General features: G+C 49.2%; 1 protein-coding gene across 6 annotated transcripts in view; it reads right to left on the reverse strand.

The window, feature by feature from the left end:
* EFR3B (EFR3 homolog B) overlaps positions 1-14304 on the reverse strand; it is a 152249-nt gene that overhangs the window by 73507 nt on the left and 64438 nt on the right. The window contains exon 1 of one of the 6 annotated variants that reach the window (XM_030555131.1): positions 10595-10616. The exons of the other annotated variants lie outside the window; for them this stretch is intronic. The gene's annotated coding sequence lies outside the window, so the exon portion shown is untranslated. Of the gene's footprint in view, positions 1-10594; positions 10617-14304 lie in introns of those variants that run through there. 6 annotated transcript variants of the gene reach the window in all.

Consider the following 14304-nt stretch of genomic DNA (forward strand, 5'->3'; position numbering starts at 1 on the left):
TCTCTCTCTCTCTCTCTCTCTCTCACACACACACAGTCTCTGTCCCTGTTCCTGTGCCATTGCCTGATATTTCCTCCCTCTCTTCCCCTACAGCTGCAACAAAGCCCCACCTTGGTCATCAACACGGTTTGAGTCTAAACCCTTCCAAGCTAAAAGCATTAGCTTCTATCCCTTCAGCTAAAGTAGTAACTCCATCAGCTGCTAGCTGTAGTAGACTCTTATCCACTCATGTGGACCAGCCATTAGAGAGAGAGAAAGATCCACATTTTTCTAGTGCAAGTCACGCAGCTATGGGGCAACTGCAGATTTATAAGTGTAAGGGAAATCAGAACCTGGGTGGGTGTTCTCAGCAAAGAGCATTACCTCCATGGCATGCAGTGAAAAGGCATAAGCCAAGGACTTCATTCACTCCCTATAGAGGTATTACCAATGCCACAGAAGAAAATGCACCCAACCAGAATTGGAGCAAGCAACTCATTACATAGGGTTAAGTAAATCATTATTTACACAAAATGATGGGCAAAAGATGAAGCACCAGATCACTGGGCCTAGCACCAAAATGCTGGTCTGTAATCAGATAGCCTCATCCAACAGGTGCCCGCCCATATTAAAAAAAAGTCATCTGCTGTCCAACATACTGGTCAGGAGTTTGGTTGGCCCTTTACTATTGACAGCATGTATTACAGAATCAGTGACAGATGGAACAGAATACAACCCACTGAAATTACAGAGGGGATGGACCGATTAGTTCATGTAGTCCTTCCCCTCTCCAACCTCCCTGCCAATGTAGGACTCTTCCCCTACAATATATTCTTGACCATCCAGAGGTCCCAATGGCATGGTGATGGAAGAGTCTCTCAAAGAGATAAATCCATTACAATTTCACTAATGCATCTGTGCCAAAGGGACCCTGCACCAGATTGATCATCCATGCCAGCATTGGCTATTTCCTGAACAGAGGTCCAGTTAAATGGTACTGGGTCATCCCATAGAGTATTGTGGTCAGGTAGAAACCCTCCAAAGAGACCACAAAATCTAATCAAGGAACCATCTAAGGAGACCGCAAGACCAAGCTCGTTTAAGTCTTCTGACCTTCTGCTGTACCACAGGAAAGAGAGTGGACTTTAAATTACTCACTCCCCTCTTCCCTGTCCCCTCTGAAAATAGATCTGAGCACAGAGAAAGACAAAACAACAACATTAATGCATCCCCGCCTGACCTGTTTTGCAGCTTGCCTGTCAAAACATTTCTCTCTCTCTCTTTGTCTAAACATTGTACTCGAGTTGGTTGATAGTCATCACTCACATTCAGCTCTGTTCATTGAGTGATGAAGTTTCCATTGTTATTGCACAGGGTCTGCTCTGCAGAGAACACAGGTACTCAGTAGCTTCAACGCAGATGACCCCTTCCACCCTTTTGTCTCTCCAAACAAGCTGCATGCAGAAAGCAAGGTCAGGAACAACCTAAGCAAATAATGGCACTACAGTGAATTAAGGAACAAATTTCCAAGGAAGATGTCCAACATCTTCACAAGAACACATTCAATCGTTTCTGCAGAACATGAGCAACTTGATAGGTGTCCCCAAAGAGAATTTTAAAAACACAAAGACCAATGTGTTCACACACAAGACCTCATGAGCAGGAGATGAGATAGCTGGGGTGGGGGGGGGGGGAGGTGGCGCCACTGGAACCTAGTCTTCTAGGTCACCCATCCCAATCTGTTCCATATCAGTGGTAGCCAAATGTCACAATCCGATGGCTGTTTGGAAAGCAATGGAAGCTTGGGGGCGGGGGTGTCTCAGTCCAGATCTAGTGAAGAAGCATCCACATGGCAAGAAACAACATAGGAAAAAAAGTGGCCCCGATACTATGCTTTACAGACAACAGCGAATCCTCACAACATCCCTCAAGATCGGTATTACTAAGAGACAAAGGATGGGCCAGTGGTTAGAGTGCCTACTTGGAAGACTACGTCCCTGCCCTTCCACAGACTTCCTGTGGGACCTTGGGTGAGTCACTCTGTCTCTCTGTGCCAGTACAAGGGGGACATTAGCACTGCCCTACCTCAGAGGGGAGTTGAGAGGATAAACGCATTAAAGACGGTGAGGCGATCAGACACCGAAGTGACAGAGGCCATGTAAGTCAGATTGTCTTAGACAAAGACTATGCCTGTTTTACAGATGGAGAAAGTAAGACACAGAGAGAAGTGATTCGCTGACGGTCACCAAGAGCCAGGGCTGGATCTGGGAGTGGCACCCGGGAACCCTGTTTCACAGTCCCCTTCTCTAGTGAAGAAACAAAACCTCCTAGAACAGTGGGTCTCCAACTTCTTTACTGGTGACCCCTTTCACATCACAAGCCTCTGAGTGCAACCCCCGTAATAAATTAAACCACATTACAAGTGCTGGAGGCAAGCGGGTTTGGGGTGGAGGTTGACAGCTCATGACCTTCCATGTAATGACCTCGCGAACCCCTGAGGGGTCCCGACCCCCCATTTGAGAAGCCCTGTCCTACAACATCCCAACTGGCACTGATCGGCCCCCGTGTTGACAATCCCAGGGACACAAGACAGAATGCTGAAGTCCTGATCTCACAGCATCTCTCAGTGTCCTGATCAGATTCCAATTTGGAGAATGAAATTCCATCTTCTTAAATTTCCCCCTCCAGTCTCTGCTGAATACAGTATTATCCTTCACTTTCTGTCCTTAACTGTTGCTATGCACGAACGGACAGACATCACAACACCCCACATAGGCTGCTAGACTGATTCCTTCAGAAGCCCTTCAGGATGAAAGGTGTTATGGGAATATAAGATTTTACTATGTTGGCACAGTCAGTTTGCACTGTCAAAAGTGCCTTTATTTGATGGGTGTTTCTTAGCCCACAGGAACTACCACAACCCAGCTGATGATGTATGGAAGGACTTAACAGTCAGTCAGCCGGCGCTGCAAAATTATTCTTGAAGCAATCAATGGAGCAGCCAACCCACAATGTTAAATCGTTTACATAATCAAATGCCCAGTGATCAAAGAGCTCTGTATCCTTATTTTACTTACACACCCACACTCTCTCTCTCTCTCTCTCAGCTGGCTCAGTAGCCTCAAGGACACAGTCCTGCCCTAGGATAGGATGCTCCCCACTCCACCCACCTGGATCCAGCTTACCCCACTCCTTCCATAAAAGCCTTTGAGGCTAGACACTCCTTGCAGGGTGCTCTGATGGGCAACAAATCCAGGGTGGTGCCCCTCCAGAGAGGAAGGCCTCATTGGACCACCAGCCCTTCCCCCATTTAAAAGGGGATTCTAAGAGTCTGAGCACCCGATAGCAAACGTTGAAGGATCTCATGGAGAGAGATGGTGTCTCTGCAGAGCCAGGACTTAGACCATTTACAGGTCAATGCCAATGCCTTAAATTTCATCTGAGAAATCACTTGGAAGTCAGTGCAGACCACGGACACTGAGCATCAAATACTCCCTGAGCCACATGCAGGCTGCACTCCACACCAGCTGAAGTTTCCCAAAGGTTCTCCCAGCACAGCCCCAAGGGCACGTCATTTTCATAGACTCATAGACTTTAAGGTCAGAAGAGACCATTATGATTGTCTAATCTGACCTCCTGCACAATGCAGGCCACTGAATCTCACCCACTCACTCCTTTATCAAACCCCTAACCTGTGTCTGAGCTATTGAAGTCCTCAAATCATAGTTTAAAGACCTCAAGGTGCAGAGAATCCTCCAGCAAGTGACCCCTGCCCCACCCTGCAGAGGAAGGCGAAAAACTCTCCAGGGCCTCTGCCAATCTGCCCTGGAGGAAAATTGCTTCCTGACCCCAAACATGGCCATCAGCTAAACCCTGAGCATGTGGGCAAGACTCATCAGCCAGCACCCAGCAAAGAATTGTCTGTAGTAACTCAGATCCCACCCCATCTAACATCCCATCACAAGCCATTTGGCATATTTACCGCTAGTAATCAAAGAGCCTAATTTTGGCAATTAATTGATATATCCTCCATAAACTTATCAAGCTCAGTCTTGAAGCCAGTTATGTTTTTTGCCCCCACGGCTCCCCTTGGGAGGCTGTTCCAGAACTTCACTCCTCTGATGGTTAGAAACCTTCGTCTAGTTTCAAGTCTAAACTTCCTGATGGCCAGTTTATATCCATTTGTTCTTGTGTCCACATTGTTACTGAGCTTAAATAATTCCTTTCCCTCCCTGGTATTTATCCCTCTGATATATTTAGAGAGAGCGATCATATCTCCCCTCAGCCTTCTTTTGGTTAGCTAAACAAGCCAAGCTCTTTGAGTCTCCTTTCACAAGACAGGTTTTCCATTCCTCGGATCATCCTAGTAGCCCTTCTCTGTACCTGTTCCAGTTTGAATTCAATTGAAGAGTTTCCGTTCAGCACGTTCACATCAGAGGTGTTTATTATACACCTGCTGGGCTGTAATAATTGGATATTATCAATGTTACACTTTGCTTCTTTGCACACTACAACAGACTCATGCTCAGTTTCTAAATGATTGGCAAGTGATAAAGGGATCATTTGGCCCTAGAAATTTGGCCCTGTACCATATCCAGGTCCTCAGAGTCTTGCAGTATCCCTCATGGCAGAGCAACTGATCATGGAGACAAGGTAATTTCACTGGTTTGGTGTCGTGAAAGAAGAGGCTGTTGGGAATCATTCAGATCACTCCCATTTCCTTGGCTATGCTGAGCACAAGTTGTCTAGCGGCAGGAGCATGGAGGAGTTAAAACTTGTGGATTCTGGTCCCATCTCTCCAACTGAGACACCTCATTGTGCCCCTTGATCAAGTCACTTCACTTCTCAGTCCCTCTGCATCTCCATCTGCGCTGCAATGGGGGCATTGCAGGGCTCAAGTGAATTAACATTTGCAAAGTGCTTTGAGAGGTGCTATTGGTATTACAGATCAGGTATTTTGCCTACCTAAAATTCCCTTTGCTAGCTACACTACACTACAATTGTTTTCCAAGCAGCACTGTGTGTTATGCAGCTGCTGCCGTCCCCCCACAGAGGTGGCTGCATGTCAGCAGCAGCTGAAGTGACTGCTGTAAACATACTTTGTAAAACGCTCAGAAAATTTGAGATGTAAGTGATCAATATATTTTCCCTTTGTTCCTCCAGCTTTTAGAAACAGGCCACTAGTGAGAACTAGCTTTTGATCACACTGGAATGCACGAAGTCATAGGCCACTCGCGCCAGCCCTTGACTCAAGTGTTCCAAGATTTCATGGGCCTGTTTTGTTTCCTGAAAGGTGTTCGCTCGCTTTCTGAATGCATCACCTCTGAGCAAAGGCGGCCCTGTGAACAACAGCGCCTGCCAAAGCTACAGCCACTGCTGCCTGCAATCCCAAGGGTAGTAAGACCCAAAAAGCTCGCTCTGCCGCAGCGGAGTGAAACTGGCGGGGCTGGTGGTGAATGACTGGGTGCAGCTCTCTTGGCCTTTGCACTTTTTGTACACTCTTCCGACAAGCCCCTCGGTGCCTTTCCCACCATTGATTTTTGTAATTCTCCTTACAATTGCTCGCTTTGGCTCTCTCTGGCTTCTTCCTTCAGATGGAGTCATCGATTTCTCTTTCTTTCCAATACAAAGTACCTTTAATCTGGCCTCTTAATAAATTCTTGTTTCCTATTCACATTGAAACTGGTGTCTTATGATCTCTTAAAGCCTCCTAAAAGATTCCCTTTATCTCGAATCTCTGAGTGAATACCTTCTTTCCATGATTTATCTCGTCTCCGCATTGACAATGTGCATCACTGACGCAGTCTGAGTCTCTGAGATAGTTACAGAGCTGCGCCCATTTGCACCAGCTGAGAATCTGGCCCTTTGACTTCACTGGAGTTATATCAGGGACGAAGCTGGCTCATCTGTTCACAAGCCCTTCCTCTACATGTGTCTAGAATCTCCAAGTCTTCCTGTAAATCATCCCATTAGCTCTGAATCTCCCCCACAGTCTCAACATACATTATCTCATCTCCATAAATGCGACTTCAGAGTATTTTTAGGTCTAATGCAGATTTCCCTCCTTCTCCCCCATAAGCCCTGGGAAAGGCGCTAGTACAACCGAGCTGCAGCCTTGATTCAGGGCTGCTATTCATTGTGGGGAAGGAGACTGAGCGGCAGATGCATCAAGGATCCCATTAATATTAACAGCATAATCATGTCTAATGCTTTCCCGTCACCTGACATGACCTTCCTTTTGGAAATACAGTACAAGAGTTCAAGATGCCTTTAAGGAACAACAGCAGGCAGGACAAGCGTTAAAAGCCCCCCAAACCTGCTGACAGGAAGGAAGAATAGCCTAGGTACAAACACTGAGCAGAGGAGGGGGAGGTTATTAATCAGCAAAAAACTTGGTAAATTTTGTTAACTTCCAAGAATAATAGATTCTCTCCCTCCTCCCCAGGGGCATCAAGAACTTGTGACATCCCCAGATGGAGGGACACAGCCAATGGGTCCCAATGTAATTAAATTAGCTCATTTTTAAATTTCTTTTAAGAGCCAAGCAGATCCATTGCTAGGATTATTATTAATTATTCAGATTGTGGTAGCACCTAGAGGGTCCCCAATAGGGATCGGGGGGGGGGTGGAGGCATTAAGCACTGCACACACATATAGCAGAGACAGGCCAGGTCCCAGTCTTACACCAATTCAGCTCCAGTTCTACAGCATCGCTTTTAAGCGGAGACCCTTCGAGACATGTTCCGCGGTGGAAAACCCACCATAGGTTGGGGGAGAGGGGGAGGAATAAGATGCAGTAGAGCAAAGTGGCTGCAACTTTTTCTCCACAAGGGAGCCCCAAAAAGTGAGCTGCCTAGATAAGGGCGTGCAGCCAGGTGCAGGATGCACTGCTAGAGCCCACTGCAAACCAGCTGCCTCTCCTAGGCAGCCCTGATCATTGTATGAAGTGGATTCTCCCTGCAAGGCAGGGTTGTGGCTGTCCCCTCTCTCACAAGCAGCTCCTGCCAATGCAGGAAAGTACTGGTTTATATCCCTAGAGAGGAATCACTTCACCCACCACCACTGGTATGCAGCTACTGAGGGTGGAGAACATCTGGCAGGCACAGCCAGGTACACAGCTTGCTACGAAATGTGGGGTGGCCGGGCAAACCTCTAGGGTCCCAAGAAGTGCCATGGGATCCCTCCCATGCAGAGCCAGCAGGATCCTGCCTTAGGAAGGCCCAGCCTCGTGAAACGCATGGGACTCGGCGGACCTGCCAGAGAAGGACGAAGTCAGCAGTGCTGGTGACCGAACAGGCGGCTCCACAGACCTCCCTCTCCCACCCGTTGGCACGAGGCTGGCCCCCTCTGGCCTTCACTAGCAACCGCCTGTTACTCCTGCCACCAGCACTGCTCCCCAACTCCTAACCCCTTCCCCTGGTACATGGCAGCCACCCACCCCCAGAACGACTCTGGCTTCTGCACCCCACCTCCCAGGTGGGCCCCAGGCACAGCCTCTGTTCCCTCCCCACCTCCCAGGCAAGTTCCAGGCCCCAGCTCCCTCTACCCTCCCTGGCAGGGGAGGGGGCTGCTCTCCAGGGATCCCTCCTCCTTCACCCCCTTCCCACTGGGGCCGCCTTACCCAGCTGATGCCCCATTCCTGGGGCCAGGGAGGGCGAGGTCTTGGCTGCACAGGGCCTGCTCCGGGCAGCAACCTCTAGCGGGCATAGCGGGTACTTCAGTCAGCACCAGCGGCATGGAACAGCCGCCCTGCGACGCTGGGACGGGCGCCTAGCAAACAGATGTGTCTGGAGAGAGAGCCACTTCCCAGGCCCTGCCGACCTGGGCCAGATCTGAGCTCCATTAGCCCCAGTCCCCCGTGTCACTGTGCTTCAGTCACTCAGAACTTCAGAGCAACATGGGGGATAAACTCAAGAGCTTCCCGCTCCAAAATCCCACGCCCCTGCCACTTGAGTTAGAGGGGAAATCTCCATTTGCAGTATAGGGCTTACGACACAGTTCAGCATACCCAATTCCATCTCATGGCCTCCGTTATCCAAATCATCTCACACTCTTGACTGTGTTTATATCCTCACAACACCCCTGTGATGGGCACCATAACACAGAGGGCAGGTTTGAAAAGCTCCCTACCACACTGCCCTGTCAACATACTATGTAATTATTAGGTGACACTGCTGAATGCTCCACCACCCTTGCCATGTGGCTTCAGATACCATGGAGACAGGTGCAGGCTCACAGCCCAGACAGAATAAAATCCTACACATAACCCTGGCAAGCATCTGCTCCTTCCCCATCTCCCCCATCCCCCCCGCAACATATTTGCAGGCCTCCTGGAGACAGGGGTTTTTCACTGAGGGTTTGATGAGTTCTCCCCAATGCATGCCGGTTTCTGTCATGTCTCCGCAAAGCCAAAGAGTCCAAAAATTCACAGCAGGTCTTAAAAAGCCTGGAAGACAATAGTTATAATTCCACCCTCCCCTTGCTCTTCCCTCCTGCTGGGATAGACATGCTTGTACGCTGCCTGCGTTGCCTGTCAAGCACAGGCATCACACTGTGGGGATGGCAGAGTTTCTTCTATTCTTTCATCTCAGAGGCATCCAAGCTTTCCTCACCAGGGGGGCTACACTGGCATCTTGCAAGGATCAGGCTTAGCCCTTATCTAGTGCTTGACTTGTTCAACACACTTCACAGACATTAACGAATTATCTCACAGGGAGCTTGGGAGGATTAAGTCAGACTCTTCATCCCCATTTTGTAGATGGGGAAACGGAGGCATCAAGTGGCAAAGTGACTTGCCCAAGGCCATAGGACAAGTCAGCGGCAGAGCTGGGATCAGAACTCAGGCAATATTAGCTCCCAATTCTATGTTCAAGCCACTAGAGCACCACTCCATGTGCAGATGGAACAGGGGGCCTTCACTGGATATCCTCCTTGCTAACGACAGGAACAGTCATTAGCAGGGCTAGCTCCAGGCACCAGCTAAGGAAGCAGGTGATTGGGGTGGCCAAAACAAAGGGGTGGAACTCCATCCACTACTGGGCGGCGCAGCCGGGTCTTCAGCAGGAATTCGGCGTTGGGTCCCTCAGTCCTTCTCTACCTCTTTGAGCTGCTGCCGAAGAGGAAGAGAGGGAATGAAGGACCCGCCGCCAGCCTGCCACCGAAGAATGAAGCAGCACATTTGAGCTGCTGTGGAAGTGCCGCTGACTGGCTTTCCCCTGTCCCCTCACCACTTGGGGCGGCAGAAACCCCAGAAGCGGGGCTGCCTGGTCCAGCTTAACTTCAGACCTACAGGACATAGACAGATATTCGTCCATCCTCAACATCATTAAAGCTCATTTTATAAATGGAGAAACTCCACAGACCCGCTAGATCGGATCAACAAATATACAAGGAATATAAGCCACAGGTGTATGGCAAATATTTTCCTGCCTACTGAAAACTTCAGTTTATTATTGACAATTTACAGCTGAAAACTAAATTTCCCCCCCCCAAAGCCCCAAAAGTTTGATTCAGAAATGCCCATCCCAAGGTCTTATGGGAGATATAGTTCAGGTGCCCCAGGCCCCCATACTTCTCTATAGAACGGACTCCTTGGCCAAACTACATCTCCCATGATACACCATGGTCCACCTATTAGTTGTGCTGCCATGGTGCATCATGGAAGATGTAATCCAGCTGGGTGACCCAACCCATAGGGGAAAATGGGGATATGAGCCACCAAAACTACAACTCCCAAGAATCAGAGGGGTAGCCGTGTTAGTCTGGATCTGTAAAAGCAGCAAAGAGTCCTATAGACTATCAGACGTTTTGGAGCATGAGGTTTCGTGGGTGAATACCTACTTCATCGGATGCCTAGGAACTCCCAAGAGACATCCAGGCAGCTTTTCCTATTGGAATTGCTGGTCCAAAAATTGAACATTTTGGCTAGTTTTTTGATTAAAAGGTCAAAATTTTCTGCACAAAGTAAATTTTTTTTGCAAAAAATATTTTGTTGACTCGAAAACCTCCGTTTTCCACTGAAAAACAGTTCTGATGGAAAATTTCCAGTGAGCTCTAATATAAACCCTAATGCTTCAGGTCATAAACTGAGAGAAGCTAGGAAGAAACTTCCCCCGAAGCACAGTGGAAATTTCCACAACAAGGTTTTCATTTTGCGCCTTCCCCTGAAGCTGCTGGAAACAAGGCATGGGTCTAGATTAACCCCATGCTGTGATCCAGGCTGACAATTCCTGTGCTCCTTTCATTACAATCAGCAACAAGACCCAGGTGTTACATTTTCTCCTGTCATGGATCAGCCCCCAGGGCGAGGGGCCCTGGCAGGACCAGAGCCTCATGCAAGCCAAGCTTCAGGCCTTTACAAAATAGTTAGAGAAATTGCTTTGTCGGGTTTGCTTTGTTAGCAGAGGATCAGCAACAAGTGAAACAAGAGCCTGCACAGAGAGGTGGGGGATGGGGAGGGATATCGACCAGAAGCTTCTGCACAGAAAAGGCAAAGAAATCTCTATGAAAGGAGCTCCACAGCCTCAGCAGCATCACCCCACGCAATGTTGTGAGGCCGATAAAGAGCTAACTACACAGCATCTAGGCTGGCACAAAAAGTCTCCCTGTCCCAAACCTGATTTACTTGCGGCGTCCATCTGCCCGGGCTGGATCATGAAGCCGTGATCGAGGACTGCAAATCTCTAGCCCTTGGGCAGAAACAAGAGACAGCAAGGACGGCCCATCTCCATCCTGTGTCACTCTGTACCAAGAGCCAAGGCACTCAGCCGTCAGCCAGACCAGAGTCACTTTCACCTCATAGTGCCCAGGCTAACAATGCCTTAGCAGGAAGCTGTGTGCCCCGGCAGTCGCCTCTGGGAGGTGGCTGCCTCTGGGAGGTGGCTGCCTGAGATTTGTCAATGTGCTGCCCACCAAATGGTTTCAGTGGTGTCTATTTAAAAATCACCTTTTCCTAGTGAAAGAGGAAGGGGTTTTTTGGCTGCATTTCCCTCCTACGGACTGAAATTACCGCTGGCAGAAACAGCTGGGAGGGACGCCTGGGATGTTAAAGCAACTGCAGCTGGTCTGATGACAGTGGTGAGTTCTCTCTATGCCCAGGCCAGGTAGCATGGGCTGTAGGATTCTCCAAGCCCTTACACACTGACTAGTCCCAAAAAGCTGTCTCAGGATTAGAAGATACCCCATTTATAGGGAGGTTTCCTTTCAGAGTTTCTTCTGGGCACCGACTCCATTAAGCATCCAATTCATTGTCAAGAGACTCCTGTATATTTGGGAGCTAGTCACCTCTCCTCTCATTGTTTGGGATCGGTCTCTCCTACCCATCCCTCACTTCAACCGAGCTACAATTCCACAAGCTATTCTGTTCAGTTCGGGGTTTTCTGTCATGCCTATTACCTGATAAGGTAGGGGGCAGGAGAAAGGAGGGGAGGGTACTGGAGATTTAACAGCTGGTTCTTTTCACTCCGAGGCCTGGTCTACACTACACATTTAAACCGATTTTAGCAGCGTTAAACTGATTTAATGGCGCACCCGTCCACACTAAGAGGCGCTTTATATCAATATAAAGGGCTCTTTAAATCGGTTTCTGTACTCCTCCCTGACGAGAGGAGTAGCACTAAAATCGGTATTACCATATTGGATTAGGGTTAGTGTGGCCGCAAATCGACGGTATTGGCCTCCGGGCGGTATCCCACAGTGCACCACTGTGACCGCTCCGGACAGCAATCTGAACTCAGATGCAGTGGCCAGGTAAACAGGAAAAGCCCCGCAAACTTTTGAATTACATTTCCTGTTTGCCCAGCGTGCAGCTCTGATCAGCACGGGTGGCAATGCAGTCCCAAATCCAAAAAGAGCTCCAGCATGGACCATACGGGAGATACTGGATCTGATCGCTGTATGGGGAGACAAATCTGTTCTATCAGAGCTCCGTTACAGAAGACGAAATGCCAGAGCATTTGAAAAAAATCTCCAGGCTACACAGAGCTGCATGACAAGCGTAACGGAAAGCCAAAGAATCAAATGGACGCTCATGGAGGGAGGGGGTACTGAGGACTCCACCTATCCCACAGTCCCCAGCAGTCTCCGAAAACTATTTGCATTCTTGGCTGAGCTCCCAGTGCCTGTAGGTTCAAACACATTGTCCGGCGTGGTTCAGGGAATAGCTCGTCAATTTACTCCCCTCCCCCCACCACGTGAAAGAAAAGGGAAAGAAATCGTTTCTTGACTTTTTTCAGTGTCACCCTATGTCTACTGAATGCTGCTGGTAGACGCGATGCTGCGGCAGTGAAGAGCAGTATCCACTCCTCTCCCCTGCCCGGTGGCAGACGGTACAATATGACTGCTATCCGTCGTCACCATCAGCCCGTGAGTGCTCCTGGCTGGCCTCAGGTGAGGCTGGCCGGGGGCGCCTGGGTAAAAATAGGAATGATTCTCGGTCATTCCCAGTAGATGGTACAGAACGGCTGGTAACTGTCCTCATCATAGCAACTGGGGGCTGAGCTCCATCAGCCCCCTCCCTTTCCTGTGTAAAGAAAAGATTCTGTACTGCCTGGACTATCGTAGCAGTGGGATGCTGGGCTCCTCTCCTCCACACCGCTTAATGTCCTGCCTGGACTGTCATAGCACAGGGAGGCTGCATCCCCCTCATTTTATCTCACTAACAAGTCAGTGTTTCTTATTCCTGCATTCTTTATAACTTCATCACACAAATGGGGGGGACACTGCCACGGTAGCCCAGGAAGGTTGGGGAGGAGGGAAGCAACAGGTGGGGTTGTTGCAAGGGTACCTCCCGTGAATGGCATGCAGCTCATCATTTCTGTGGGATCTGACACGGAGCAGCTGTGCTCTCTGATACACTGGTTCTCTAGTACACTTGCCCCATATTCTAGGCAGGACTGACTCTATTTTTAGATACCATAAAGGAGGGATTGACTTGGGGAGTCATTCCCATTTTTGCCTTTGCGCCCCCGGCCGATCTCAGCCAGGGGCACCCATCATAGCAGCAGACAGTACAGAACGACAGATAACCGTCATCTTATTGCCAATTTACAATGACAGCAGACGGTACAAGAATGACTGATAACCATCTCTGCTATCATGTAAAAGCAAATGAATGCTGCTGTGTAGCGCTGCAATAACGCCTCTGTCAGTGGCATCCAGTACACATACGGTGACAGTAAAAAAAAAAAGCTTAACGGGACCCATGGTTGCCGTGCTATGGCGTCTGCCAGGGCAATCCAGGAAAAAAGAGCACGAAATGATTGTCTGCTGTTGTTTTCCCGGAGGAAGGAATGAGTGACGACATTTACCCAGAACCACCCATGACAATGATTTTTGCCCCATCAGGCACTGGGATCTCAACCCAGAATTCCAAGGGGCGGAGGAGACTGCAGGAACAATGGGATAGCTACGGAATAGCTACCCACAGTGCAACGCTCCGGAAATCGACACTAGCCTCGGACCATGGACGCACAGAGCCGAATTAATCTACTTAGTGTGGCCGCGTGCACTCGACTTTATACAATCTGTTTTACAAAACCGGTTTATGTAAAATCGGACTAATCCCGTAGTGTAGACGTACCCCGAGTCACTGACGTAACAATGACAGGGTACGTCTCCACAGGAACATGACACCAGCGGTCTCGGATTTTCACGAGCTGGCTGTTGGTTAGATGATGTTGGGTTTGACCATGGAATCCCTACCTGACCTGAGAATATGGCACTAACGTAACTCCAGCTACACACCGATAGAAGTAAGATCAGAGTCTAGCCCAACAGCACAGACACCTACATGTTATCTCCAAACGAACCTGAAGCAAGGACTAAGGAAGGTACCTCCAGCCAGATGGAATCTTTTCCAGTACAATGCGGGGCTCTCACCACGAATCCACTGCAGAGAGAACCGAATAACCCAATACGGCCATTAGCAGCCGCTACCTCGATAGCCCATGTCTGATGGTCTGACACACACTTCTTGCAAAACAGAAGCGTCCCTGCAGAAGCAGAAGCGAGACTGCTGCCTCCGCCGGGAGCATCCCGCGGGAGGAGAGGGGCATCTCAGGAGGCCAGCCCAGCAAGCAGCATGTTAAATAAATAAATAAAAGGTGAGCTTTTACTGCGGGTCTGGAGCAGATGTGCTGAATCACCAAGTCAGCTCGGATGGCAGCAAAGCAGAAGGATCCGGGCTGTAACAACACAGAACCCTCTTCGGGAGGCTGATTTATTCTGCTGGCGTTTCACACAAGGCGGTATAGTCACTCGGAGGGGGGCGTTTGTGCCTGCTCTACGCTGAAGCCTAAAAGAAGCGGAGGAACTGCAGGAGTAAAA

Source organism: Gopherus evgoodei, chromosome 3 (genome assembly GCF_007399415.2).
Source record: "Gopherus evgoodei ecotype Sinaloan lineage chromosome 3, rGopEvg1_v1.p, whole genome shotgun sequence".
Taxonomy (NCBI): Eukaryota; Metazoa; Chordata; order Testudines; family Testudinidae; genus Gopherus; species Gopherus evgoodei.